General features: G+C 38.7%; 2 long non-coding RNA genes across 26 annotated transcripts in view; one reads left to right on the forward strand and one right to left on the reverse strand.

Moving 5' to 3' along the window:
- LOC109366551 (uncharacterized) overlaps positions 1-15,598 on the reverse strand; it is a 105,832-nt gene that overhangs the window by 77,867 nt on the left and 12,367 nt on the right. For 16 of the 25 annotated variants that reach the window (XR_014882949.1, XR_014882973.1, XR_014882957.1 and 13 more), the window contains 3 exons: positions 11,897-12,041; positions 8,701-8,853; positions 185-8,535 (listed from right to left, as the gene is read on the reverse strand). This is a non-coding gene — a long non-coding RNA (uncharacterized LOC109366551). The remainder of the gene's footprint in view (positions 1-184; positions 8,536-8,700; positions 8,854-11,896; positions 12,042-15,598) is intronic. The other 9 variants (XR_014882977.1, XR_014882968.1, XR_014882970.1 and 6 more) reach the window with 5 other exon arrangements.
- Positions 12,036-15,598, forward strand: part of LOC109366554 (uncharacterized) — a 50,169-nt gene continuing 46,606 nt past the window's right edge. The window contains exons 1-2 of the long non-coding RNA XR_014882982.1: positions 12,036-12,677; positions 14,007-14,101. This is a non-coding gene — a long non-coding RNA (uncharacterized LOC109366554). The remainder of the gene's footprint in view (positions 12,678-14,006; positions 14,102-15,598) is intronic.

Genomic DNA, 15,598 nt, shown 5'->3' on the forward strand with positions numbered 1-15,598 from the left:
GGCACAGTTTGTTCCTGCACTGATGATTAGTGGATCATAGCAGAAACTAGAGGTGATACACTCCAATTGATGTTAATAATTTACTGAAGCTTTAAACGACTAGATTTTCTCCTGAATTAATTGGGAAAAAAACTTTTGCTGTGGTCTTAAATATTTTCATGCAACTATAACCAACCTTCATTACCTGGAAACAGCCTCTGTTATACAGGTTTTTCAGAAGATGTAGTCATTCACGGTGCTCTCTGTGCAGCCAAAAGCACAAAACGAATCCTGAGTGGCCAACTGCATGTCAAAACATGACATGCACAGTGCCTTGAGTGTAAACTAGAAATTTGTATCCATTCTCATGGATGTCTTTTATTGACAACCACTGATCAAGAGTGTAGTCTGCCAGTCACCTACTCCCCGATCCACAGTCAAGCTCTCCTTCAGCTCTCAGGCTGTTAGTTGGAAAGAAAAGAGAACAAAGAAATTCAGTTTTGTTTATGTGACTGTAGCCAGAAGGACTAGAAATAACTTTATTTTGGAGACATCATTTATATGTAGATGTTTTAGTGGTCTCAAAAGACAGGGCTGTAGCATAGACATCATATGACTGCATAACATAACATCAGATCTTGGAAGAAAAAGACAACTGCCGTGTAAATGGAAGAAAAAAATAAATAAGAACTTTCCAAAAATCCTTTTGGAAGCACAGAACTTAGAGCTACAATATAGATCATCACAAAAAAAATCACACACACTATTCCATGGCCTAAAGCAAGACCAGGTCCATACCTGTCAGATGTCTTTTCTCTTCATATAACCTTTCTATCTGCAGTGCCACCTCTCCTAGTCTGATTCTTGAGGGTTTTCCTCTGATTTCTCTTCCTAATTTCAACTTTAATGTAATTTTCTTTAATACTTAATTTCCCCTTCTGGTTCACCCAACAATAGCAAACACAGAGACACCAGGCTTGAGGAGATGTGCAGAGCACTGTATACCTGCTCTGCTAATCTACTTCTTTTTAAAGCAGACTGATATGGTGATACAAATAAGGATTTGAACATATGAAGATTAGAAGCTGTGCATAATTTGGTGTTCAGATCTGAAGAAAGAGGAAGAGAATTGCAGGGTAATGTCCTGACGTGCACATTTGCACCCACATATCACACAACTCATCGGTCTACTTTCAGACTAGAGATTTAAAGGGCAGTCTTAAGCTTGAGGGATGCATAGCTGCCCTCTTTTTCTAGTACCTGTATAAGATATTGCAAAAATTGATCAGTGTAATTGGGGTGGAGGAGAATTTCCCCTAAGGGAAGATACTTGTGTTATTGTTTTTCTATGATTAATGACAAAACTGTCAGCTTGACTTCCTAAGCAAGAAGACTTAATTAACACCTTGCTCCCTAGAACACTGCCATTATTTGTCACATAGGACTGATCTTCTACCCAGAAATGTTTGTACAGTCTGTTGGTGGAAATTCAGGGGCATACACCCAGGCCTGCATCTGCAGGCAGTTTTCACAGCAAGTGTCGGTGTGAGTTCACTGTGACATTTAAATGTACCACCCAGTGGAGTAACAAATGTAAGTTAGACCCCAGTGGAGAGAAATTTCTAACTTGATGGAAGATAAATATCCAAAATCCAAGATAATCTGACCCTGGATATGTCTTTGTAATATGCTTGTGAGGCTTTTAATGCAGGTTAACATTTTCTGAGGAAGAATGAGGAAGTTCTCTCTCTCTGAAGTGTGAATTATAAATTGATTCTTGCACTTAAGTAATTCTAAGAGTAATTTTAACTCTTTGAATTTTAGAAGTTTACACCCTGTAATGTATTTGACACTGATTTTGAATAGCCAGTTCAAACCTGGAATAGTCAAAAGCTTCAGCGTCTGGAGCGGCGGAATACTGCATTTATAAGAACTGCATATGAAGTCTGTGTAATACATTGTTCTAGTTACCATGACTACCTCTAATAAATGTTTGTATACCTCAGCAATGTCTACATCCAGTTACAAACCCTTTATTGACACTCACTTCCTGCTGTATTTGGCACAATAAACTGAAGTCAGGAACAATTATCATTTTAAAGGAAACAGATATGGCATGTTCACACTTTCAAGCTCTTTATTTTTTTTCTCAAAATCCCAGGTGGTTAGAGTAGCACATATACAATTACAGCACTCACGGTGATTTCAGTCATTTATGAAGCAGCCGGTAGGAGGGCTAATGCCTGGGTTGTGCCTACAAACACATGCTCAGGCAAGCTCTACTATCCGACTTGCCTTGGTAGTGTTAGTTCTGCTAAAGCACAGATTCCAATGCTACCTGAAGCACAAAAGGTTTAGATAAGTCCAACTTCATGCTTGTTTTTCTTGACAACATCACAGGCACTGGACACAAGTCAGGGTGGGACATTAGAAGAGGCTTCTTCACAAGAAGGACTGCCCTGGAGCAGGCTGCCCATAGGGAAGATGGAATCTCTATATCTGAAGGTTTTCAGGACTCAGCTAGACAAAGCCATGGCTGACCTGATTGGTGTTGGCAATGGTGCTGGCAATGGACAGCCATTCTGTTTGAGAGGTAGTCCTTCACCATCTCCAAAGTCCCTTCAAAATATTTTTCTCGTTTCTATCTCTTGTTAAGGCTTAGAGATCCTATTATATGAAGTGGATGCTGTAAGTTTAATATCCCTATACATTCACATACACGTATGCTCACACACACGAATGACAAGTTGACAAGTGCCAGGACAAGAGGTACTGGGCTCAAAACTGAAACACAGCAAGTTCCATCTGAACACCAGGAAGAACACTGTGGAGATCATTAGTTACTGAAACAGGCTGTCCAGAATTTTTGTGAGGTTGCCTTCCATGACGGAGATCGTCAAAGTCTGTCTGGTCTTGATCTTAGGCAACCTGCTCTGGGTGTCCCTCCTTGAGCAACAGGGTTGACCAGATGACTTCTAGAGGTTCCCTCCCAACCTCAGCCATCATGTGATTCAGTGATTTTATGAACCTGTATTTTAAAGAACAGTAAATGTACCTGCATTTTTATTTACACTTTGCAGACAGGAAGTTCCAAAATATGGCTTCTAAATATCTGTTCGACCTATGTGTAGGTACTATTTTTGTCCAAACTGTGGGCTATGGCCCCCAATGGGGGTTGACAGGATAATTCAGGGGAGCAAGAGTTGCAGAATACATAGTGCAGCCATCAGCAGCAGCTCACGTCCTCCAGGGTGGAGGCATGAATGCTTACAGCTGCTGCAGTTGTTTTAACTGGTTTGCACATTCCTGCCTATAAGGAACTGAATGGATGCTCTGGAGATGCACAAAGATAAGATAAAAGTGTGTTACATTTTGTAGGGTTTTGAGAAGAACTGATGTTATTTGTCTCTTGCAATGCAACAATTCAGAGATTTAAGGTTAGATGTGTTGGATAGGATCATTAGCCTTGCACTAAGGGTAGCCTTCCATAAAGGTAAGCTGATTTTAGTGACTACACAAGGCTATGAGTAAAGCAAGCTCAAAGAGAAACAGCAGCGTCAATAAATCTCTGGGTATCCGGAATGCAATGAGAAGGGGAGGACACCTCTGTGGAGCAAAGCCAACCTTCCATTAACTGATTTCTGCTGTGCTGGACTTATCCAAATTTGCAGTGTACATTTTGATGGGAAGAAACCATCATTTTAATTGAATGGTCAGTTTCATTCTAGGTCTCTCAGGCTCTGCAATGCCACTTGCAGAAAGAATAACCTTTGGGCCACAACTTCTAGTTCCTTATTCCAAAGAAAGCACTTCCAGAAGATTTGGCAAAATCTACTTTAACAAGGCATTTTCTTTGTTTTCAGAAAAATTTACTAGTCTCAGAAGACACTGAAATCATATATTTAATCATATGTGTAGAAAGCTTACAAAAAAGGAAACAAATCCTGCAGATCTGATATGATTAGCACACTCACTACCCACAAGGCTGATGGCCAATGTTTCCCTTTAAGGATCTGATTTAAGGTCTCCTTGTGTAGAAGGAAATCTTCCAGCAGCAAAGAAAGTGGCAGTGGCAATGCAGCACAAAAATTTTACAAACACGGTCTGGAATTTTGTTCTTATGACTGAACTGCAGCACTGGATAGAAAATATACTTTTAATAGATTTTAGAATTGAAACGTATTTAGCACTAGTGTCCTTGTTTCAAGTACGCTTTGCTCTCTCTCTAAATCCTTCCTCCCAAATGCTTCTGTTTCCTGTTCTCTATTCTCAGCCAAGACAACCCTTACAAAAGTAAGGCTCTCTTTGTCTCACTTTGGCTCTCTGGTATACACCAGATCATACACCTTTTCTTTCACCCCTCCTTGATCCCCATTACTTCTGGCTCAGTGTATGTTTTTCTTCTTCTCAAGCCTCACTTTTTCACTACATCCTACCTACCTCTGCATGTTCTTGGCTTACAGAGGTCAGTGGGAACTGGCAGTTGGTAAGGAACAGCTCCAGCAGATGTGCATGCCAGGGAAGGAAGGAAATTCTGTAGCTAATGGTGCAGATGGAGCCTGACCCTATTGTGTTCACTTGGCCCTGCCGTTCAATGGACAAGTCCTTCCCTTAGCCCTGAGCAGCTCTTTCTGTATCTGCTGCAAACCCAAGGCTGGTCAACAACTCGTTACACTACTGAGCACTAAGAATTTGCTTTCTTAAATATCAGACTTGTAATGGGTTTAATCTGTCATGAGAAACAACAGTTTCTGCACGTATGAAGTAATCCTTAGAAACAGTAAAATAATGAGAAATTACTAAGAGTTGCTTAAAAAAAAAAGTTAGGTAAGAGACATTCCAGATGAAAATGCCCTTACATCATTACTTTTGATAAACACAGCTACCTTAGTGTCTCAGATTCCTGGCAAGCACAGGGCACAAGCATGTATTACACGTAATAGGCAACAAGCTGTGCTTGAGAGAAAGCCATGAAGTATAAAACCTATCTTAAATAAAAATCAAAAGACTTTTGTATTACATTGTTGTGTTACCTTCCCATAGAATTCCCTTGAATTTATTAAATTGTGTTGTTGTTATTTTTTCTGTTCAGCTTTAACCTGCAACTTCCTGTTTACTTGGAATTGTAGTATGAGTTTTTTTTCTGCCATTTTTTTCTTTCTCCCTTCCTTACTTCCTTTCTTTCCTTCCTCCTCTCTTCCTTTTTATCTTCCTTCCTCCCTTTCTTTCTTCCTTACTTTCTTCCTTTCTTTCTTTCTTCCCATCTTCCCTTCTTCCTTTCTTTCTTTCTTCCTTTCTTTTTTCCTTTTTCCTTTTCTTCTTCAGAAATTGTTTCAATAACCAGTAAAAACTGATGGGGAAGTTCATTCCAAGAATGAAGTTAATGAAGGAAGCAGATTTTGATTTCTTACAGAATTAGAAAACTGTGTCCATGGAAACAAAAAGAGAAGTAAAACCTGAGATTCCCCTTTTCTTCTCTACTGTGTGACATGACAAGAAATAATCAGTGTAGTGATATCTGAGGACAAATATTTTGTTGTAGCAACTCCAATACATGAAGTGCCAGGAAACAAGCATCAGACAAGCTCCAAATGATGACACATGCTAAAAGGTAACACCTGCTATTTTCCCAACTACTGTGTCTTGGCATGCAGTACTGCAATGAGAATCCCAAAGCTACGGATCTGCAGATTTATATGGGTTTTCTCTCTACTTGTACTGTTGTATAAAAAAAAAAGAAACTAGTTTTGATTCTGGCTTGGCAACATGTATCACAATAGCTCATTAAACCATGCATTATCATAGTTGATGCATTATCATGGCTTTCCTGTTGATAAAGGTCTCAAATTTGGTTTGTGAAATTATTTCTCCACATTTATACTTCACTTCTTATTGTAATCAAGATTTGTCAGAAATCCTGATCTGGGGTGACATTTTTCTCCTACTTTTTTCTATTCAGAATTGTGTGCATATACCAGTTCTCTCCCTCAGAAGGATACTACATTCTCAGTACATATATTTAATGTTGTTATTTAAAAACAAAAATTTTTATGAGATAACTCTCTCTTCTGATTTCTCTCTGACATGACTCCCAACAGCCTTGCAACATCTTCCTTACTCTTCATTTAGAAATGCTGGACTCCCATACTTCTATTTTTCCAGAGAGTACAGACCTGCTTTCCCTACTTCTTTGGACAGGTCAGCTTTCCCAGACAGAAAAGAACTCTCATACCTCATGCAATTCAGTGAATCTTTTCTATTGCAACAAATATACATTAACTGACCCTATTTTAATAACTTGTGGCAGCTCTTTCACTTTAAACCTCTGTTATATAGCCATTTGGGAAATTTGAAGAAAGGATTTAGCAAACATAGTCACAGCTACAAAATATGAGTCACATTGAGGCAAACAAGTACACACGCCCCACACACACACACATGCATACTAGTCGTAATCAGTGCAGTTACTGATTTAATGGTCCAGAATGACCAAAAACTACAGCCCATAACCTACTTCAGGCAGAGATTTACTACCAAAGCCTTCAGTTCTTCCAGATTAGGACCACAGAAAAAAGGCACCCAAACTCTGTTTTGACCAGAGGGAAGAAACTACATGCACAAGTCCACAAGGCATCGTTTGAGAGCTACTGTTTTCTCTTTACTTTTTCAGCTACTTAAAACAGTCCAATTTTTCTTTCTTCCTTCATTTGCCTTGATACCTCATATTATACCAACACTTCTTGTTTAAGGTGCAGAGTTCGTCTTTTCTGCTATACTCCCTCATCTCCACATTGGCAGTACTCCAAAACTTTGCTCCATCTCAGAATAACCTGGGTTACTGATTGAAGTACCAGCCCAGCAACAAATTAGCATAGGAACATCAATAAAGTCTTCTCTGATTAAGAAATCAGTCTTTTCACATTCATTAGCCAAACTAACTAGAAGTGAGCAGAAGTGCGTGAGTTGTAGCATAAGTGATGGTACTTCTCCATTAAATTATTCTTGAGCTAACTTAGTTGGAAAAATGCCCTGTTACTTCATCCTAGTCTAAAAAAATCCTTAAATCTGACTCTAGAACTGGCAAGGCTTCAGAAGTATCTTCTAAGTGCAAACACACACAAAAGTCTACTGGATGGTAATGATTAGTTTCATTTGCATAGACTTCAGCATGCGTCTTCTCCTGAGAGAAACAAATGAGATGAATGCTTGCGCATCACTAAGAATGTATCTGACTCAAATCACCTCATAACCATATCTCTTTCAGCTCTGAGCAACTTCATCTTTTATCTGGGGGTATTTTCTGTGAGGTTGATATGTATGCTTTAACGGAGATTATCCAAATTTATCACTTCTTGAACATATTCTATTTCTAACCTAAGCTGTCTATTGCTTTCATTGCATTGTCAAAGCAGTACCCCAGTAAATATGAAACAACCATCTCCCGAATTGGAAGTCTCATGAGAGTTAACCAGCCCCAACACATGGGCCGAGCACTGTGCTAACATCTGTGCTGCTGCCAAGTCCCAAAATAACTAGTTCACGTACCTGCACAGCCTAGATAGATCTGTAGTCTTATTTTCAAACATGCTCCTCAAAAAACTTTTTAGAAGTTCAGGATTATGAGTCCTTGGCTTTCCTTTGAAATTCTTTCTGGCAGTTCCTACAATTAGTCATGCATGACTTTATATTTAATAGCTGTAATTAAATCATAATTTATCTAGTGCTTCAACTGTGATCTACATGAACAACTTTGCTTTCCCTAATAGGATAGTTACTCAAGTCAATAGTTTCTTGGCCATTCTATAGAAGCGACTCAAATGGTAAAAGTGAGATTGACTTCGGGGGACTGCTGAAACATCCCTCATTCCAAACAACAGTTAAAGTATTTGAATTCATGTTTTTGCCTGGGAACAGAAACAAAAAACCCTTCTGGCGTAAGAGTGCAATTATTCTTCCTAGTTTTTTATTGCTGTTGGTTTTTTTTTTTCAGCTTGCTTCTGGTAACATCTCAACTTCTTTGAGTAATACTCCTTCCTACAGAGGAAAAGACTCTTTCCTCTATCAGCTGCTTTTCTTTACCTTATATGGTGAAAATAACTGTGATGTTTTAGCAATGTCTTTACAAAGAAATTGCCACCTTTTGGAAGTCTGAAAATCTCAGATGTTTCCTATTTTCCTGTAGTAAAAACGACTATTTTGTTATTGATATTTCTGTGCTGTTTCTGTTAGTACCACTTGACTTACAGCTAAGCCACAGTTTCACTGTAGAGGTGACACTCTTCTTAGGCCAACTGCTGGAAGGAAAGACTGCTCTTTACTCAAGAAGTCTGCAAAGATCACACACACAGGAATGAAGGCCAAACACTGCAAACTTGACTGTAACTACTCAGGGCAGTCAGACACAAGGTTAGAGTGTAGATGTCTCAAAATATATCCAGTACCTTAACCCATAGATCATCCTTTCACTATGCTATTGCTTTTCCTTCCTTCTTTCTGTCTTTAAGGTCATTGCAGGCAAGCCTCAAATACTTTCTTTTGTCCTTTGACATCTAGGCTCTGAAACACAATTAAAGTAATCCAAAAAACAACTTTCAAATTTATCATTAATAATTATCAGCAAGGATACCAAGCACATAGAAAAGGGACAAAAAGAAGTGGTGGAGGAAGGGGGAAGGGAGGGGAGGGAACAGGAGGAAAGGGATTCTTTAGCTTTATTCTTACCTTTGTTTTTCTTTGTCAGTTTTTTCTCTTTACCTCAAATTACTTATCCTTCCCTCTTCTTGGCTGCAGAAAATGGATCCTCTCTTTATCTTTCTGCCCTCTCCATCTAGTGCTGCTGCTTTTAGAATCTTTTTTCGTCTTTCTTTTTCTATCCTTGAATAAAACAGTGAATACATTAGGTTAAAGATTTGCTTAGGCATGATTATCCACTGTAACCTGGGTCTTTTGGGACACTCTTGATGAAGGACCAAATTTTAGCATTTCTGGTCCCAAATGTTTCTTTATCCATCTAAGCCTTTATAAAAAACTTATCACAATGAATAGTCCATCAGTTCCAGTGGCACGTTTCCTAGTTTGTCACACTTTACTTTGAGACTGCACTTCTTCCAGCTTTCAGTCTGATATTTTTTCTAAATTTTCCTTCCATCTATTAAAAAACAACAACAAGAACAACAACAAAACATTATCTAGTTGAAATTCTTTCTTAGCCAGACAAGGAGTGGAACATACAAATGTAAGAATTTATATACTTGGGTAGATAAAAAGTCCATCTAGCTCTATCTGCCCATTTTGATAATGGATAGCAAAAGTTGCTTGAGGAGCATCAGAAGCATATGCAATTAATTCAGTGATCTTTCCCTGAGATATCCAACCTGCATCTGACAGACAGTCAGCTTACAAACCTCCGGAGCCAAAATTCACATACAAAAAAGCTGGCAAGAGAAGTTCTTGCATCACTTTGTCTGAATCCTTAAAGTCATGCAAACTTCTGGCTTCCAAAATATCCTGTGACAATCAATTTTGCTATGTGTGTATGTATTGTGAAAACAATTCCTTTTTTGTGCGTGTTTTGAATCCAACCACTTTAGCGGTAATGCTTTACATTTCACTTTGCTAGAAATCATCTTTCCTATCTAGAAGGAAGATAATTTCCAAAAGGTGTCCAGGAACACTTCAGGCAGACAATGAATACTTGGGGATCAATGCTCAGATCCCAAGCAGAGCCTATCCATTGTAAGACAGGCAGTGATGCTCTCTATTACTCTACAGACATCTGTGCAACTCACTTTTGGACTTACTATATGTCCTTATAGTCTGAGAAGTGTGGGATCTCTTTGCAGCTTACTCTGTTAGAGGAGATTTAGGGCAATAAACTGTGCATCAGAGTCATTTTGCAAAAATTTATAGGAGAGCACAAGATCACAGCATGGCAGGTTCCTTCAGATCCAGTACATGTGGACCTACAGTGATCTTTACAGATGTGCAGATGAGCAGCCAGGCAAGCACCCATTTAGTACTCAGCCATCTCTCTGTTACCACATTGCTTAAGAAAAAATGTGTAATTACTCCAGCAAGCAGTTTTACATGCTATGTAGGCAGACTGTCTGTGCTACACTTTAACAGCCTCTAGCTATAAATAACATTATTAGGAAAGCACATTGCCTTAGATGGAGAGAACAGAGATAATCACCTTTCTGACTGTCTAGAAATATATTTAGATTTCATGTTTAAAGATTAAAAATAGACTCAACAAATGCACTCAGTTTTTGACATTAAGTTAAGCTGCTTACCCAAATGATACAATTGACACAATAATGCTAGCTGTTTATTAAAAGTTTTAAAAATCATTAAAAGCTGGTAAAAAATCTTAGACCTTAAAAAGGCTCTGTAATTGAAAGGTGAAAAGTAGGGCTGTGTCAGATTCATCCCAGAAGACACAGTGTGGATGGCTGACACAGCCATGCGTGTACACTTCCCTCCTGATGGACACTGCTGCCTTGGACAGCTGAGACACCACAGACTTCAGCCTAGATTTCCAGCCAGTATTGGAGCTGGTTGATGGAAAATCCTAGCCAGCACATTCTAGATGATTTTGGCTGGGATATTCTGTATTCTTATTCTTCCTTGACATGTCAGAGACGTTAGGGGCGAAAGCCATGTACTTATTGTACCAGAGTCAGCTGATGGTGTATCCCTCATTACTCCCTCTTCATGCCTGCAGCCTATCCCTCCCTTGTTCTTCACACCTTCAAATCCTTCTTCTTTACATGGTGGGAACCCCATATCTCTTCTTTTGTGCTCCCATACTCATGAACCATTGGCCCATAGGCAAAATGGCCTGGTGAAAGGGCCAAGTGTCCCATCTGGCAGAGACTGGCCCAGAAATTCTGAGAGCCTCCGTGCAGAGTGCAGCTCCCCAGGAAGCTGTGGCTACACAACATGCACCTCCCTATGGGTACCCCCCTTGAGCTTACACACTGCCCCAAGGAGGTGGATACAGCCCTGTGAACTTTCACTGAAGCCACGTTAATCCAGTGACTCTACTCTCTTGCACTGCACAGATGCAGATGACATGGCTTTCATGAGCACTGTTAAGATGCACAGAACAGTGTGCACTGGATGCCCACATCATACATCCCTTTACATTGTTTCCTTCAGTTTAGTCCATGAAATGACCAAGCAGCCTCAGAAATAGCAGCCTTGCTCCAAAGCGTGCCAGCCTGGCCTGTGACCAGCTGTAACCAGCAATGGGCTACCATGTAGTATTTCAGCAGGCACATATACATATCTCTGTGGAAAATATTAATTGACCAGGCTTATCGAACTAGTGAACTACATATCAAATTACTCTGGTTAGGTTGGACTTCCACTTTTTATTTGTAGAAATGCAAATAAATATGTGCACACATCGAAACACACTGCCTTAGCAAACAAAGAGCAAAAAGGAGGACGTAACTGGCCTGCAGCCTATACAGGATGTTCATTCATACACGATGCCTGCTCTGAACACTCCTTTCTATAAATTTCAGTTTGGTTGTTTTCCTGACAGAATGGCAATCCCACACCCAGACACTCCCCATATGTTCTCAGAAAAGTTGTAAAACGAGCTCTCTGACTCAGGAGTTACGCACTGTGGGTAAATACAACTGATAACAGCCCACAGACCACAGGTCTGTGGTCTACAAAGGTATCAGGTATGGGACTTCATTGGCATACATGGCCAAATCCAGGTGAAATCTCCAGTGTGGGAGAATTATTACAGCTTATGAATAGTATAAATAAGGGTTTTTTTTGTTTTTTTGTTTGTGGGGTTTTTTTGTTTTGTTTTGTTTGTTTTTGTGTTTTTTTAAAGTTGTATTTTTGTCTTTATCATTTGGTTCATTTAAAAATTGAATTTCTGTTATTACATATTTACCTCTGCTCATCATTTGTTCACAGAGATAGAATGACTTGTCCTTGATCTTCGTGTCTTTCCAAATCTCATAGCAGCTGGCTCTTGTTATGGTTCCTCATCTCCATTATTGCTCTTGAAAGAGAAATATCCACAAATAGAAATGTGTCTAAATAAAGGGAAGAAAAAAAGAAAGAAAAAAAAAAACGATAAAAAACCACCTTTGCATTAATGGTTATATCATATGTTTAAAATATTAACTGAGTAGCTGAGAACACAAGTGACATCCAAGTTAGAAACAAACTTTCATCATAAGCCTGGCAGTAAGTATACAGCTAGTTTCTAAAGGATGTTCTACTTCCTTCTGCTTTCCATATATGCAATGTTTATTTTAAATTTGAGTAGGTTTTTGCAAACTGGACAGCTCTACAAACTTCTGATTAGATTGTTTAACTTTCTGGTGAATGTGTGACACAAATCCCTCTTTATAACAAAATCCAGAAGACAAACATATTATGGACTCTTGCTATAGAGATTCATCTCTAATTCAGACTTAGCAGCTGAAGGTCTGATGTGACGGTGAAGAAAGAACCACAATCCTTGCATTTATATAGTACGCAGCCAACCGATCATTTTTGCTACGTACAATTTTTGTTTGTTTGATTCTCAAAGCATCCAGTTTGTGATTGTTAAACAGGAAATGAGAAGCCTTGTAATAAGATCTTTCTTTAGTTAAACAAATTTCTCCCCAGAGGATGCAGCCATTACCGCACACTTTGATCAAACACAGTGTTTCTGAAACAAGGTGAGTCCATGCAGTCTTTTTGCATAAGCATTTCTTATGGATTATTTTCAGATCAGTTTTAGTTGTTATTAATTCCCATGGATATATTCCTGAGCTAATCTACTCTCTCACCAGGGTTATGACCCAGCTCTCAGCAAAACAGATGGGAAACTTTCTATTAATTTCAGTGAGAACTAAAGTGATCCCTAAAGATCAATTAGCTGATCATTGTTTAGTTATGTACAAAGCTCTGCTAGGGGTGGATTTTACAACTATTCTGCAAAAGGACCATCCAGAAACTAGAAGTTTTTTTTACATTACTCTTAAAGTTCACAGTAATTCATAGCGCCATAGAGTAATGCAGTAGAAAGCATTATGAGTGCAAATGTGAGCACCAATATATAAACACATATCTTATTTACTCTCTGCCATTGGGGCTTTTGAAAAGAACACCCCATCGATTCTTAATGATAAATACCTAAAATAAGTGTCACTGAGAAACACTGGATCTGAGCAGGAAAAAAAAAAAAAAGAAAAGCATTGCATTCTGAGATCTTTTTAGTACTGTTTAATTATTATACCTGAGGAGGGTACTGTTCTCTGTCCTCTTTTTTAAAAGAACTGTATTTCTAATGGCATTTACATAGATTGTAAAAGAAAGTCTGCTGACTGGAGTAGATGTGGGGAAATCAATGCAGGGAAAAGGTTGTCTCACTGTTTTGTGCTGCCTTCCAGCCTAGAGAGCTAAAAAGTTTCCAATTTCCAGATGAAACACTTGAGTCCAGAAGTAAATGTTATGAGTCCTTGGTTTTAGTGAGTCTTATTGTTATTAATGTTAGCAATGTTAGAGGTGTGAAGAATCCAAATAATTTACAATGTGGTTTTACCACGTTAGGCCATCTAGATATCTTTCTTTGATAACTGTATTACAAGATGAATGAAAGCTAAGTATAACATTTAAGGAGCTTTTCACACATTAAGGAAATTTTCAATTCAACGAAGACATTTATTGCAAATATAGGTGGATAATGAGCAGAGGACAGTAGGTAGTCTTGGAAGAGAAACTATTGTCTAGAGAAAGACTAGAAAAGCTGTTTATAAAAGATCAGCCAGGAGATCCAACTTGTTCAGTACTGCTATCAGAGAATTTGCCACAGAAACAGAAATGAGGTAATGAAAGCAGGTAACAGTTCTTTTTCTTACTTGAAAGTATTTTTCATCATAGTGTGGGACCAGGCAATTTTAAAGGAAGAACTGGATAACTTTAAGGTCTACAGTAATAGAAATAGCACAAAACACAACATTATGATTGCAATATATTCCGATTGCTAATAAGATTTTTTTTTCCAGAACATGCTGGCTGGAGATAAACGGAGAAATAACTGGGAACATCAGTTACTCACAAGATGATTATGAACACTCAGTGTGATCTGACTGTGAAAAAGGCAAGTGCAATCCCTATAAATCCTTTTTTTCAGAAGAGATAAAAAACTCTTAATGTCATTGTACTTGTGAAACCTCCTCTGTGTATAGTTCTGATTGCATCTGTTCAAGAAAGATGAATGCAAGCTGGAAGAAATGCAGTGAACAAAGTAATGACAAAAAAACTGAAAGCACTTAACTTGTCTCGCAAAACAAGAACTGTGAGGTGATGTTTGCTGCACCTCAGATGTAAAAAGAGAGGAGGGAGAAAAAAGTAGTAGAGCTGGTAGGTGATATCAGGGTGATTAATGCTGAGTGCAAACTGCCCATGGGTGAACATAACACAGAAACTAAGAAAAACCTTGTAACCAGGAATAAACTGGAATAGCTTTTCTCGTACAAGAATGCGACAAGTATATGGCCACCCAAGATAAGAAAAGATCTGTGCCTCTAAACTAGAGGATCACTTTCAAGTGAAAGTTTTATATAAATTGATTTAACTCTACACTTGAAATCTCCTGGCGTGTTTTTGATGAGTAGATAGGTGAATCTGGGTCACTTAGGGGCCTAACTAGTTTTGCCAGAAGCCCTGGAGGCTGATGATTGGTTGCAGCAAGTTCACTAACACATTAGCAATCTGGTTATGAGCCAGAGGTAGGATGGATGCAACTTTTGCCAGAATATTTTCCCCTGCTGTGGCACCTCACAGTAGGTGCACTGAAGAAATAGAACAAATTGTTTTCTCATTCCTTTCCCTTTCAGCCCATATTTACATTCATAAACAAGGCTCATCACGTTGCCTCAAACATAAGTATTCCCTAAGCAGACAAGCAGCATAATTCATATTCTTGACCTATTCCAGGTAATAGTTAAACCTAAGATTATTTTCTGGGAACATTAAAGTAACTTTCCACAAATAGATAGCAGAGTGGTAGCAGGTTTTCTTCAATAACTTTGCTGATACAACCAAGATTTCTCTTCAGATCTATAGTTCTGCCAGGCATCTGTGTAGTTTAATCGTAAATGCAAGAACTGTTGCGAGACGTTGGGAGGGCTAAGATACCAGCAGTAATTTTTATAAGATCTACTTTTATTAGCAGTCTTCTCTTTTGCTGAGGTAATTTCATGTGATATCCTTCATGGTGTGGTGGTATGTAAAGTGCTATTACCTTCATTGTACTACTTATGGAGACTGTATGACTCATGTAGGGGAAAAGAAATACAGAAATACTGTGAAGAGATCTCAATCAAGATGTTCCACTGAGTAACTCCTCTTTTCCACCCTAACAAACTTCAGGTGAGGCTACTGGGAGTTCCTGCCTGTAAAAGGCAAATAGGATTCATGTCTGGAATACTGAGGCCACATACATTTCTAGTGTGTGCAGCTGACATGACAAACAGTCATCAGTACTTCCTACAGCACAGAAGAGATGTGGCTACAGAAGGACTCTTGGCACTCAAGCCCACTAATTTTGGCTTTCTGAATAAAGAGTTGTGCTGTCCTGCAAAAAAAAACATTC

This window comes from Meleagris gallopavo, chromosome 1 (genome assembly GCF_905368555.1).
Source record: "Meleagris gallopavo chromosome 1, MGAL_WU_HG_1.1, whole genome shotgun sequence".
Classification (NCBI taxonomy): Eukaryota; Metazoa; Chordata; class Aves; order Galliformes; family Phasianidae; genus Meleagris; species Meleagris gallopavo.